Source organism: Lacerta agilis, chromosome 2 (assembly GCF_009819535.1).
Source record: "Lacerta agilis isolate rLacAgi1 chromosome 2, rLacAgi1.pri, whole genome shotgun sequence".
Classification (NCBI taxonomy): Eukaryota; Metazoa; Chordata; class Lepidosauria; order Squamata; family Lacertidae; genus Lacerta; species Lacerta agilis.
The window spans coordinates 105,931,260-105,945,401 of record NC_046313.1 but is presented as its reverse complement, the minus strand read 5'-3'; positions in this window follow the sequence as shown (position 1 = coordinate 105,945,401).

Genomic DNA, 14,142 nt, shown 5'->3' with positions numbered 1-14,142 from the left:
TGATGGACTTTGTGGAATTGGCGAAGCTGAGAGGAAGAACTCGAAACCAGCAAGATCAAGTATTCCAAAAGGACTGGAGTAAATTTATTACTGTAAGCAATTAACATCACTAGCAGGTTTGTCTGAAGACTCGTAATGAAGAATTTTCTCCCTTTTTATTTTAACATAAATTTCAATGACTTTTGTAATGAGCTAATCAGAATTGGAGAAATGTATACAATGCAATGATGTAAAGGTTTACTTTGTAAGCCAGGAGCCGGGAGGGATGGAAGTCTATAGGCTCAGAAGAGCCAGAGAGGTAAAGTGGATAACAATGATGTGATTATATATTATTAAATGGAAAACTAATAAAAACTGTATTTTAAAAACTCCCTTATACTGCCCAATGCAGTATGTTCCATCTCCCTCCCTCTGAGTATAAAGCGGAAATGCAGAGTGAGAAAACGTACACTCTGTACAGTGTGAGAATGCAGTGTGAGATCAGTTCACTTCCCTGGGTTCGATACCTTGCAACAGTTTCCCCCAAGCCTCAAAATCCAATGCCACTTTGAATTCCTTGAGAGATGGATACACTGGCACCACATTTTTCTCGTCGTCTCCAGAATATTCCTCCTTCTCTTCACTACTTTCACCCTGTTCTTCCTCAGCCTTCTGCTCTTCCTCTTCAGCTGCACTGTTGTCATCTTTCTTCCCCTCCTCCTCTTCCTCTTCCTCCTCTATTGATTCTTTGGCTCTGAGAAAACAACAAGCGCCTGTTTACTGGGAAAGGCTGATCTGCCCCACTGTATTACTCCTGCTTGTTGCTCCTAACAGGATGTTGCCCCCCCCGACCCAAAAAATGAGGCCATGCTGATGTGTGGCAAGCCCTAGAACTGGTTGGAGAAACCACCAACTTTCAAACAGGAGCCACATTTTTCAACTAAGCAAGAGCAAACTGGATGATCCATGTTCGTGGCTTGACAGGTCTTCCATTGGAATAAATATGAAAGGGGGATTTCGGCCATGTGGAAGATACTTGACGTTATGTTGGAGCTATGTTAAGTGCTGCATGGAGCCGCCATTTTAATTTCATGCCCACCCGATTGTGGAAAAGTAATGATTCCGCAGCATAGAATATGTAGATGGGAGAGTAATGTGAATGCAGTAAAATAGTCTTTTTTAAAAAACTGAGCTGCATTCAGTTGGGGATGAGGACTAAGGGGCCAAACCAGAGGTGGGAAACCTCAGCCCTGGAGGTCAAATGTGCCCCCTCCAAAAAAACAAAAACAAAGCCTGTCTATGTGCCCCATGCTCCCATGCTACTCTCCCCAGAATACACCCTCAATGGTCTCCCTTCACACCATTCTGGGCTGGAATGTGTGCTCAGGGGCGTAGCAAGGGGGGGCAGGGCCCCCCCGGTAGCGCCCTTGGCGGTGACACTCAAGGCGGGCCCCCGCCCCCACAATCCCTGCCTCCAGCCAGCGGCGAAAAAAGCTGCTGAGAGAGGGGGCTTTCCCCCTTTCAGCGGCTTTTTTCGCCGCTCCACTCCCTGAGGCGGCGGGAAATGGAGAGGGGCGGAAAAACCCGCTGCGCTCCCTGAGCGGAGCCCGTGGGGAAAGGAGAGGGGCGGGCCAGCGAGGGGAGTGACACCCCCCTCACTGGCCCATCCCCTCTCCATGCCCCGGGACGGCTCCACTTAGGGAGTACAGCAGCAGAAAAACCCGCTGCGCTCCCTGAGCGGAGCCCGCGGGGAAAGGAGAGGGGCGGGCCAGCTGGCCCGGGCGTAGGCGTCGCTCCATGCTCATGAGTCATGATGTCATGCGCACGGAGCGACGCCCCACCCCCAGGGGTGCCGCTTGGCTTGCCGCCCCCAGCAGCCCAGCGGCTAGCTACGCCCCTGTGTGTGCTTGAACTTTTAAAATGACTATCGTTTGCCTGGATGGAGTGTGGCCGTGTGTAAAAAGTGGCCCTCCATACAAAAGAACATTTTGCATTTCTTGCTGCCCTGTCTGATTTTTGCCCCTGCCTCTGCCCATCACTGGGATGTGGCCACAGACTGTTGTCCCAAAATGAATGTGGACCTTGGGCTGAAAAAGCCACACACCCACACCTGCCACCAGGTTAAACCAAGGACACAAGGAACATGAATGTCAAAGAAGGGAATGACAGAGGTGCCACACAATAATGAATTCCAGACACTTACTTCTCCATCAGCTCCTGGAAGTCCTACATGAAAGATAAACAAGTTTAGTGTATTGATTTACAGCATCTTCACAGTCCATTTGAAAGAATGACTAGAAAGGGCTTCCTCTCGCTTCAGCTGTCATCCAACACCCGAGTTGGAAAAGTTGTTAAGAGTCTCCTATTCCCCTCACAAAGCAGTTTAAGAATCAACCCCTCTTCCCAATGAATTCTGAGAAGTGCAGCCATATTAAATCAGATCTAGTCTAGCCATATTTAATCAGATATTGTTATTTGGCCAAGAACTTTCAATCCTCCATCACCGCACACCCCCATTGGACGGCATGGTGTTTTGCAGGTATGCCTCTGATCGGAGCTGGTCTCACCTTCAGAAAGGCCACATGGTCTGTACTTTCTAACGCTGCTTTAACCCTGGCAATTATCTCAGTAAGGGAAGAAATGTCGTTTTTCAGGCACGATAAGGCATCTTGCATTTCCTCCATGTTCTTCTTCCTCTTCTCCTGGGCAGTCTTCTTAATAGCCTTCTCCTTCTCATTCAAGATCCGGTGAAGGAATGCAAATCCTATGGAAATGTGATTTGCGATATCTTCAGCACAACCCTGCAAGTGGTGGGGAGAGAAACACACACACACACACACACACACACACACACAAATTAATTTCATTTTTAGTGTTAGTGAAAAACAAAGCAGATATTTATTCAAGGCAACAAAAATCAAACATAACGAAAGGGTGATTTGTCCCGTCCCCCGCAAGAAGATTTTGAATTAGAAAAGTTCCTATGGAAAGTAAGGCTATTCCTCAGGAGAACTTGTGCCTGGATATTATGAAACATAAAAACGGAAATTTAACCTTCATAGCCTGAGGTCAGGGCACCCTGTGATTATCAGGGACAGGGCCTTTTCAGTGGTGGTGTCCTGTCTTTGACACACTCCCTACCAAAAGCTTGCCCGGTCCTGGCACCTAGAGTCCAGTGTCTTTCCAGTGCCAGATGAAGACCTTTTTAAAAAATTGCTTCACCTGCACTCTTTCACTACTATTTTTAGGTTGTCTTCACAGATTTCAGGTTTGTTTGTTTTTTGCTTATTTCCGAACACAATTCAAAGTGTTGGTGCTGACCTTTAAGGCCCCAAATGGCCTCGGCCCAGTATACCTGAAGGAGCGGCTCCACCCCCCATCGTTCAACCCAGACACTTAGCTCCAGCACCAAGGGCCTTCTGGCAGTTCCTTCCCTGCGAGAAGTGAGGTTACAGGGGACAGACAGCAGGGCCTTCTCATTGGTGGCGCCCGCCCTGTGGAACGCCCTCCCATCAGATGTCAAGGAAACAAACAACTATCTGACTTTTAGAAGACATCTGAAGGCAGCCCTGTTTAGGGAAGTTTTTAATAGTTGATGTTCTATTGTGTTTTTAAATACTCTGTTGGGAGCCGCCCAGAGTGGATGGGGCTTAAATAATAATAAATAAATTAATTAATGTAATGCATTAGTTGTTCTATATCGTGCTTTTTGTACTTTTATTGTAGGCAGCAGTGAATTTCAAGGGTGGGCTATAAACAAGGGCAATAGTGCATGCTCTTTAAACCACAAAAAGTTGTGGTGAAGCGGAGTTCCACAATCCCTTACTGCTTTTCCTTTACCTTTAGCTCTTCAATTTCCTCCCTTTGATGTCGTTTCTCCTCTGTGGTCTCCTTCAGGCGCTCCTTCAGAGGCTTCAGGTATGGCTCCAGCTCCCTCTGTGCAGCAGAGAAATCAACAGGGGTTAAGAAGGAAGGAAGGCTTCAGAGGCATGGAGGAAGATGTGGCGAGGTGGAACTGCCCTCACCGCTGCTTAGCTCTGCCGGGTGGGGGCCAAGGCTAGGACCACCTTAGCACAACAGCGGTGCTGTGTAGTGCAATTAGACCTGAACTGCAGAATAACGGATAGTCATGGGGGGGGGAGCCTCTGAAATGTGATTATTTTTGTCTCTCTATGTGAACTGGTAAACTCCCCCCCCCCCCCGGAAAGACTGCCTATGTTGATGCAATTGCAGTTACAGGTAGGTAGCCGTGTTGGGCCAAACCCTACGCCAAAGGATAAATGGACATAAATCTGATATCAGGAATCACAAGACAGAGAAACCAGTAGGAGAACACTTCAATCTCCCAGGACATTCTATAAAAGATCTCAAAGTAGCTGTCCTAATACAAAGGAATTTCAGAAATAGACTGGAAAGAGAAGTGGCTGAATTGCAACTAATCACCAAACTTAAAACCATGGAGAAACCTGGTCTGAACAAAGACATTGGATTCTTATCTCATTATACATGACAAAGCTATCTTTAGCAATCTCACCCCTTGCTTTTTCCTTTAGGACTAATTGCAGTCGTTAACAGTCATCAGCAGGTTTTCCACACCCATCAGCCAATCACCCATTCCCACCACCCTTCTGAGTAATACCCCTCCCCACTCTCTCACTATATATACTGGTATGCGTCTGGTGACTTCTGTTTCAGTGTATCTGAAGAAGTGTGCATGCACACGAAAGCTCATACCAAGAAATACTTAGTTGGTCTCTAAGGTGATACTGGAAGGATTTTTTTACTTTGTTTTGATGCAATTGGTTTGGGGAAATTATGAGCAGACGCTTAGACTTGATATCATCGGAGTTACCCAAGATGGCGGCTGCCCAACAACAGAGGAGCTTTGGATTTATATGACTGAACGCCAGCGTGTGATGAGTTGCTGCGAACTTACAAAGGAATCATTTGGACATGAAATCCACACAGAAATATAACATTTGTCTTAACTTGCCTGTGGGAACAATTTAGAGGCTGTGAAAGACTGAAGGATAGCAACAGAGAGCCAAAGGGACTACTGGAAATAAATATAAAATGCAGTAAAAATGAGACGAGATTGTTGTTGTTGTTCAGTCGTTCAGTAGTGTCCGACTTTTTGTGACCCCATGGACCAGAGCACGCCAGGCACGCCTATCCTCCACTGCCTCTCGCAGTTTGGACAAACTTATGTTAGTAGCTTTGAGAACACTGTCCAACCACCTCATCCTCTGCCGTCCCCTTCTCCTTGTGCCCTCCATATTTCCCAACATCAGGGTCTTTTCCAGGGAGTCTTCTCTTCTCATGAGGTGGCCAAAGTATTGCAGCCTCAACTTCAGGATCTGCCCTTCCAGTGAGCACTCAAGGCTGATTTCTTTAAGGATGGGTATGTTTGATCTGAGCCCTCCAAACCTTGAAGCATGGGGAGTCCCAAAAATAAATAAATAAATTATAATTGTATAGAATATTTGGATTATTTGATGTATATGTATAATTTGGAATATCTGATGTGGTTTTGATTGGATTGTTAATTTGGAAGATTTAATAAAAATGATTTATTTAAAACAACAACAACAACAAGAAAAACAGTGGTGCTGCGTAGGGCATGATGGAGACCCGGGAGAATGAAGATATAATCAGTGCTCCCCCCCCCTTGAAAAATGTTTAGGGTTACTCTCATTTTGACTCAAGAAATTCACCATTTTGTAGTTGAAATTGGGGAAAAATAACTACAGCAAATGGACAAAAGTACAAAGATTCATGAAATGTTTAGAGGTATGCGTACCCCTGTGTCCTGCCCCCCCCCGGGGGGGGGGAAAACAACACTGGATATAATGTTTTATAAGGACAAACAGAAACAATATGGACAAAATGAAGAAATACAAATGCAAAATAAATGTCACACACAGGAATAATACTTTACTTTCAGAAATACAAATTATTAAATGTATTAATATGAATGGAAGTTAAAAACATTGTAGCTGTTCTAGTTACAGGTAGGTAGCTGTGTTGGTCTGCTGTGGTCGAAACAAAATAATAATAAAAAATCCTTCCAGTAGCAACTTAGAGACCAGCTAAGTTTGTTCTTGGTATGAGCTTTCGTGTGCATGCACACGTCTTTGTTGCAGGCTTCCCCCCCAGTCAATGAGACAGACATTGGTCTCGCTTTATTAAGCTGCGCAGCTGGCTTCAGCGAGATAACTCTCAGAGGCTGGGCCCCGAACTCAGATTGGAGCTGCTTTTTATACAGTGTCACAAGCAAACTTCCATGGCACCAGAGCATGTGCAGGGTGTGGTCACACAATTTTGCAAGCAAGCAAGCAAGGGTCTCCCTTCCCTTTCTGCTGATTTCTGCAATTTAGGTGTCGGACTGCTGAGGCAAGCAGATTTTCTTTATTTCTCAGTTCCTAATTCCTGCACTATTCTGGTAACTCGAGTTAGCCCACCCTTGGTGACTCATCTACCATTGGCCTGGGTGGCTTTTATAATATCTTCTGTTCTTCTTAGAGCAGGGGTTATTGAGGCATATAATATTTTACTTAATTCTTCCCTCAGTATAAAGGTTTATCATAGAATCATAGAGTTGGAAGAGACCACAAGGGCCATCCAGTCCAACCCCCTGCCAAGCAGGAAACACCATCAAAGCATTCCTGACAGATGGCTGTCAAGCCTCTGCTTAAAGAACTCCAAAGAAGGAGACTCCACCACACTCCTTGGCAGCAAATTCCACTGTCGATCAGCTCTCACTGTCTGGAAGTTCTTCCTAATGTTTTGGTGGAATCTTCTTTCTTTATGATTAAGACTGAAATGTAATTGGATTAAATAAGACTTCGGAAGCAGAATTAAATGAAATTGTCTTTCCTTGAAATCTAGCACACGCGGGGGGGGGGGGTCCATCTAAAACATCAAAACAAAATAAAAAATTAAAAAAATCCTTCCAGTAGCACCTTAGAGAACAACTAAGTTTGTTCTTGGTATGAGCTTTCGTGTGCATGCACACTTCTTCAGATACACTGAAACAGAAGTCACCAGACCCTTATATATAGTGAGAGGGTGGGGAGGGGTATTACTCAGAAGGGTGGTGGGGATGGGTGATTGGCTGATAGGTGTGGAAAACCTGTTGACGACTGTTAACGACTGCAATCGGTCTTACAGGAAAAAGCAAGGGGTGAGATGGCTAAAGATAGCTTTGTCATATATAATGAGATAAGAATCCAATGTCTTTGTTCAGACCAGGTTTCTCCATGGTTTTAAGTTTGCTAATTAGTTGCAATTCAGCAACTTCTCTTTCCAGTCTATTTCTGAAATTCCTTTGTATTAAGACAGCTACTTTGAGATCTTCTATAGAATGTCCTGGGAGATTGTTCTCCCACTGGTTTCTCTGTCTTGTGATTCCTGATATCAGATTTATGTCCATTTATCATTTGGCGTAGGGTATGGGCTGTTTGTCCAATATACAGAGCTGAAGGGCACTGTTGGCATTTGATTGCATACACAATGTTAGAAGATGAGCAATTAAATAGTCCTGAGAGGGTATGTTTGATGTTGTTAGGGCCAGTAATGGTGTTATCCAGGTGTATGTGGCAGCAAAGTTGGCATCTGGGTTTATTGCAGGCTCTGGTACCAGTGTCCATGTTGAGTCCTGTTGTTGTATTATTGTGGGTGAGGAGTTGTTTAAGATTAGGTGGCTGTCTGTAGGCGGTGAAAGGTCTTCCTCCCACAGCTACCTGTAACTGCATCTAAAATGTGTAATTGGCTTTTTAATTGATTGATATTTTAATTGAAATTTGGTATTGATAAAATGTGGCTTATATTGGATTTTTATAATAAAAATTATTCTATATGTATATAAAAAAGGACCACCCAAACACGACCCATTTAAGCAGCAGTGAAGCTGGCGCAGCTCTGAACTCGTGCAAAAACTTAAGTTTTCAAAGCCTGTTAGAATCCCTAGCAGAGCTGCAGGGTTGCGAATTCCAGGTCTGATTTTTCTGAGTCGACATCGCTTGCAGGTCACTCTGCCTGCCTGGGTTGAAGGAGGTCAAAACCGAGCCTGTGGTTTTGTAACGCCGTCCTCACATGATGATCACCCACCGCCCCCCCCAAGCCCACTCAACCCCAAAGCAGAAACCTTGCCACTGACCTGCGCGCATTTCACAGCATCTTTGGTCGGCAGGAACTCGTGGCCCCAATGGGCAGGCTGATCCCGGCAGATCACGCAGATGGGGACGCGATCCTGGCGACAGAAGAGCTTGAGCGGCTCCTCGTGCTCCTCGCAGGAGCCCGCTGAGCTGGCGCTCGCGGGAGGCTCCTCATCCAGCCGGAGCTTGCGCGCTTTTTCCGACAGGTTGGCCAGGATCCTGTGGTGCCTGAGCTCCCGCAGTCTGAAAGGGAAGCGGCACTCCGGGCAAATCCCTCTGCCCCGGCCATCTGCGCAGCCCTTCAGGCAATCCAGGCAGAAGTTGTGGCCGCAATCCAGTATGTGGGGATCGCGGAAGATGGCGAGGCAGACGGAGCACACCAGATCGTCCACCAGGCTGGAAGCCATGATCACAGGAGCGGCAGGATCCTAGTCTGCGAGCGAGCTGGTCGTAAGACACTTCTGCGCAAGGCGCCGCTTGAAGAAGAAGGGGCAGAGCGATTCTGCTTTCAGTTTCGCTTCTGCATTGGTGGAAAGGGCTGAGTCGTCAAAGAAATCAGATTAACGGAATCATCATTTTCTCCATCCCTTCCTCAAGCTGCACGCACGCAGCTGTGCCAGGGGCTACCCAGGATCAAAACTAGGGGGGGGGGGGCAAGCCATGGTAGTTCAGGTTGTGACATTTCAGCACGGAAAAGACGAATGAAACTAAAATTTTAAGAATATTATATATAATTATAGCAGTGCTTTATTACGGTAGTTATTACAATTATTTGCTTGATTTTTTTAATTTTTATTCTAGTTACATGTCTTATACTAATATCATTTTTCTTGGGCTTGAAGAAAACTTGTTCAAAACTTTCGTTTCAATCCAGTCCTGATTTTCCTTGAAGCATTTCCGATGGATGCTCATCAAACACAACCCAGTCAGTCTGTCCTCTCCTATTGTACTTCTTAGCCAGGTCTTTACCCTTCGAAGGGTACTGAAAGATCGTTCAACAGTAGCCGTGGTGGACGGGAAAGCACTTAAAATGTGGAGTGCGGGGGGGGGGGGGAATATTAGCCTCCTCCAAAAGTGCAGCCACTTCAATGTCCTTTCATTTGTCTCCTGCTAAATCCTTCTTTTTCCACTTATATTTTGGAAATGTACATACAGGTTGTTGTTTTCCTTTAATTTTTTTTTGGGGGGGGGGCAAAAAAATGGGGCCCTAAGCTGTAGCTTGCTTAGTTTATACGTAAATCCGGCACTGAGTATATCTCACTCTGATGCTGCTGGGGGTAACCAGCCTCAACATATCAGAACTGCAAACTGTATGACATCAGAGCAGGATCCCTCTGTTCCATCCAATGCCGAGTCGCGCGGAACAGGGGTGGGAACTTTAGAAAAAAGGCCATTGACCTGCAGCTCCCGGTGAGTCTTGCAGGGTCTGCGCTGCGCTAGTAAGGAGCGCGTGAATTGCGGTTACAGGGACGGCGGGTTGCGGGGTTTCGCTGGTGCCGGCAGGCAGGGCCATCTTAAGCATATGTGGCGCCATGGTGTGAAGATCCTTCCGGTACCCCCCCCCCTTCCCAGAGTTGTTGACCTTTTTAAGGAAAAGTCCAGTGCCTAGAAGGGAGAAATGCAGTGTTTGTTTGCATTAGGATGGCGCCAGCTTTCAGCATAAACTAAGTAAGCTACAGTTTAGGACCACAGGTTAACATAATGGTATTAATAATAGGTTGTTGTTGTTGTTGTTGTTGTTACCTCCTGCAATGCAGGCAAGTGGAAGTGGCCTATAGAGGATCAAACCCATGATTTTGGTGTTATCAGCACCACAGTCTAACCAACAGAGCTGGGCAGAGTCTTATTATAGCTCATTTTCCACACCTATCAGCCGATCACCCATTCCCACCACCCTTCTGAGTAATACCCCTCCCCACTCCCTCACTGTATTTAAGGGTTTGGTGACTTCCGTCTCAGTGAATCTGAAGAAGTGTGCATGCACACGAAAGCTCATACCAAGAACAAACTTAGTTGGTTTCTAAGGTGCTACTGTATAGAATTTTTTATTTTGTTTTAAAATTAAGAATGTTCCTGTCCCTTCAGGCACAGATTCCTATGATGGTCCCTATGTAGCATCTTGGTCAATGCTGAGGTTCATGGAGAGGAATTTTGAACTCGTTTTTATATCTTGCAAACCCCGTTCTGCCCTGTTATGCCTCGTTCCTGCCCCACCACTGTTCCACCTGTTTTGCCTTTTTCCAGGTCCAAAAGGATCTATGAGTTGGCAATTGCCTGAAATGGTCTCCGCCTGTACAGTTTCACAATATGAGTATTTATTATCATCGCCAGCCCACCTTTTAGAATACAAATCCTTCCCCGGAAAGTAACATTTTAAAATGCATTGAGAAATTCATAATAAAAAATTAAAAAAATTCCTTCCAGTAGCACCTTAGAGACCAATTAAGTTAGTTCTTGGTATGAGCTTTCGTGTGCATGCACACTTCTTCAGATACACTGAAACAGAAGTAACCAGACTTGAATACAGACTTGATAAAGACTTGAAGGCAGGAAAGTGGAAAACGAAGGGTTAAATGCTGCTGGGCAAAACAGCAACTAAGGAACAAAAACGTCTGAGCAGGGAGAAGCCACAACAAGGAGACCCGGTGGTTTTAACACAGCAAAAGGCAGGGAGGGGCTGAACAACACTAATTGCTAGCGGCAGGTAAAAGCATAGCTGTCAACTTTCGGATTTGAAAATAAGGGATCAGCAGCCTCACCTATGACAGTCACATGGCAGTGGTGGGTGGAGCCAGAAGCAAAACTGGGCGGAGCAGCAGCATCTAGGCATGATAGAAATATGATAACGATATTAATACGAAGAATACTTTGCCATGCCCTCCCAAAGCCTTCTCGCTCCAGCACAATTCATCCAGTGCCTGCCTTCAATCCATGATAGTATCCTACCTCTCTGAAGATGTGGGGGCCTCGTCGGGGGCCGTTCGGAGCAGGCGGAGGTCGCCTGAGAAAATAGCAGGAGGATGGGCAGCGGCAGCCAAAACCGCCTTTTTCTCCCCTCAGGAGACTTCCCGCCACTGAGTTTGTCGGCGCCGCCACCGCCACCTTCCTGCCCCCAACTCCCCTCAGGCTGAGCGCCCTGCCGGCTGCGAGTGGTGGCCCCCTTACCCCGTATTCCCCGCTGTAGCACGCCAGGCTGCTCTCCTTTCCGCCTTCGCCTTTCCCCCTCTAGAGCAGCAGTCGCGCTGGGCGGCTCCTCCGTCCTGCTCTGCCAGCCCTGGGAAGCCAGGCTCGCGAAGGCAGGGCCGCGACGAAGCTGGGTGCGGATTGCTCGCTCTTAGCGACGAGTCAGCCACCAACCTTCTTACCTTTCCCCGTCGTCGCCTCGCCTCACCACCCACCCTCCTGCAGCCCGGCACCCTGGGCGGAGGGGAAACCCCGAGGGGGAGGGCTCCACCTCCCCCTCCGCCGCCTCCCTCCTGCTTTCCCAGGCCGAGGAGCGCCCGCCGCTCAACAGCCAGCTTCAGCCTTCCTCTGCAAACCATCCTCCGTGCAAGGCGCACAGCCGGAGGGGAGCGAAACAAGCTGTTAAGCGGGGGCACGTTTCTCGGCTCGAGGTGACCCACAACCCGGGAATATACGGGTTTTTGAGTCATCCGGGATAGCAGTGGGAAACGCATTTAAAAACGGGAGAATCCCGGCCGATATGGGATACTTGACACCACTGGGTAAAAGGACGCTGCGAAACACCAACCCAGGAGATGTTTTTGCTAGCGGTAGAAAAGCAGGAATTTTAAACAGCTCAGAAAAAGGGGGACAGAGAGAAACACCAACCCCAGAGCAGTAAAGTAACTTTAAAAGGGGGGAACCAGAGGAGTTGGGGTGAAGGAATGACAGACAACACAACGCCAGGAACAGGCAAGCCCTCCAAACTTGTTAATATTCCCAGAACAGCACTAACGACGAGAGGAAAATTGCAGTGAGAGGAACAAAACAGTGCGGGGGGGGGGGGAACCAAGCCCCCGCTTAAATGATAGAGAGAAACTAGCTGCAGGAGGGACAACCTAAGGAGCAAAGAACGTGTGTGCGCTGCCGAGGAGGCAGGAGTTGTAAGGGCTAGTGGCAGGGGAGAAAGGCAGTCGGTGGGATTAGGAAATCAGGAGGAAAGAGAGTAGCAGCATGAAGCCTGTTTGCGTTTCCATGCCCACCCGAGGGGGGAATCCTGCCGCGGTGGGAGGGCGATCAAGGGACGTCACCGTCCAGTGCAGAAGCTGCTTCTCTTCCCTCCCACGCACGTTCTTAGCTCTTCCCCCTCCGCCAGCCCTTTTGATGGCACCAGGGACGGGTGGGAGGCTGCAGACGGCTGCCGCCGCTGAGAAACTAATATACTGTACTGTACTCCGCCTTTTCCCCTGCCAGGGACTCAAGGCTGCTTCTGGGAGGGGGGCAGCTGCCCCCCCCGGATACGCCCATGGTTGTGCCTCATTCAGCTGCACTCTCCACACCCAGTTCCTGGTACACTCAGTTCCCTTGCACAATCTTTTTGGAGATTCATGTCTCCAAAGAGGTCTCCTGGCTGTGACCTCAGTAGAGAACTGGAAGCCCATTACTGGCATTAGAAAACAACACCTAGCCCCCTTCATAGTTCAGAGACACTCTGATCCTCTAGGTATCTCGAAGCACAGGTGAGGAGGAGGAGGAGGAGGAGGAGAAGAAGAAGAAGAAGAAGAAGAAGAAGAAGAAGAAGAAGAAGAAGAAGAAGAAGAAGAAGAAGAGGAGTTTGGATTTGATATCCCACTTTATCACTACCCGAAGGAGTCTCAAAGCGGCTAACATTTTCCTTTCCCTTCCTCCCCCAAAACAAACCCTCTGTGAGTGGGGCTGAGAGACTTCAGAGAAGTGTGACTAGCCCAAGGTCACCCAGCAGCTGCATGTGGAGGAGCGGAGATGCGAACCCGGTTCCCCAGATTACGAGTCCACCGCTCTTAACCACTACACCACGCTGCCTGAGGTGAGGAAATAACGTGGTTGTTTGAGCCCAATCCATCTTTCCAATGGACCAATATAACTGTTCTTGGTGATCTAAACAAAATAAAAAATTCTTTAAAAATGGCACCTTAGAGACCAACTGAGTTTGTTCTTGGTATGAGCTTTCGTGTGCATGCACACTTCTTCAGATACACTGAAACAGAAGTCACCAGACCCTTATATATAGTGAGAGGGTGGGGAGGGGTATTACTCAGAAGGGTAGTGGGAACGGGTGATTTGCTGATGGGTGTGGAAAACCTGTTGACGACTGTTAACGACTGCAATTGGTCTTACAGGAAAAAGCAAGGGGCGAGATGGCTAAAGATAGTTTTGTCATGTATAATGAGATAAGAATCCAATGTCTTTGTTCAGACCAGGTGTCTCCATGGTTTTAAGTTTGGTAATTAGTTGCAATTCAGCAACTTCTCTTTCCAGTCTATTTCTGAAATTCCTTTGTATTAAGACAGCTACTTTGAGATCTTGTATAGAATGTCCTGGGAGACATTTATTTGTTTGTTTGTTTGTTTGTTTGTGTGTGTGTGTGTGTGTAAAAATGTGTTTAGTTTTTCCCCCTTTTTGAAACTTTTTTTGGGGAGAATCTAAGGCAATATCCAGAGCCCAGTTACCACCTCCACTCCCCCCCCCAGTGGTTTCCTGATGTAAATCCCTCACACAGGGATTGAAAACAAATCTTATATTTTTATTTCTTTAATTAAATAAAATTATCCTGATGTTTATTTTTTTATTACATTTAGACATATAACAGGTAACAGTTGCATAAAACGAGAAGTGAAGCAAAAAAAAAAAACCAAACAGTATACGCTCAGATAAACGTTTCTGAATATGTTAACAAAGTTGTGCCTATATATCATAATCATTACAGAAATGTTTATTATTATTTATTCAATTGATATACCACCCTTTATCAAGGGATTCCAGGGCAGTGCACAACATTAATTAGCAAAATTAATTAGGGCTGCCA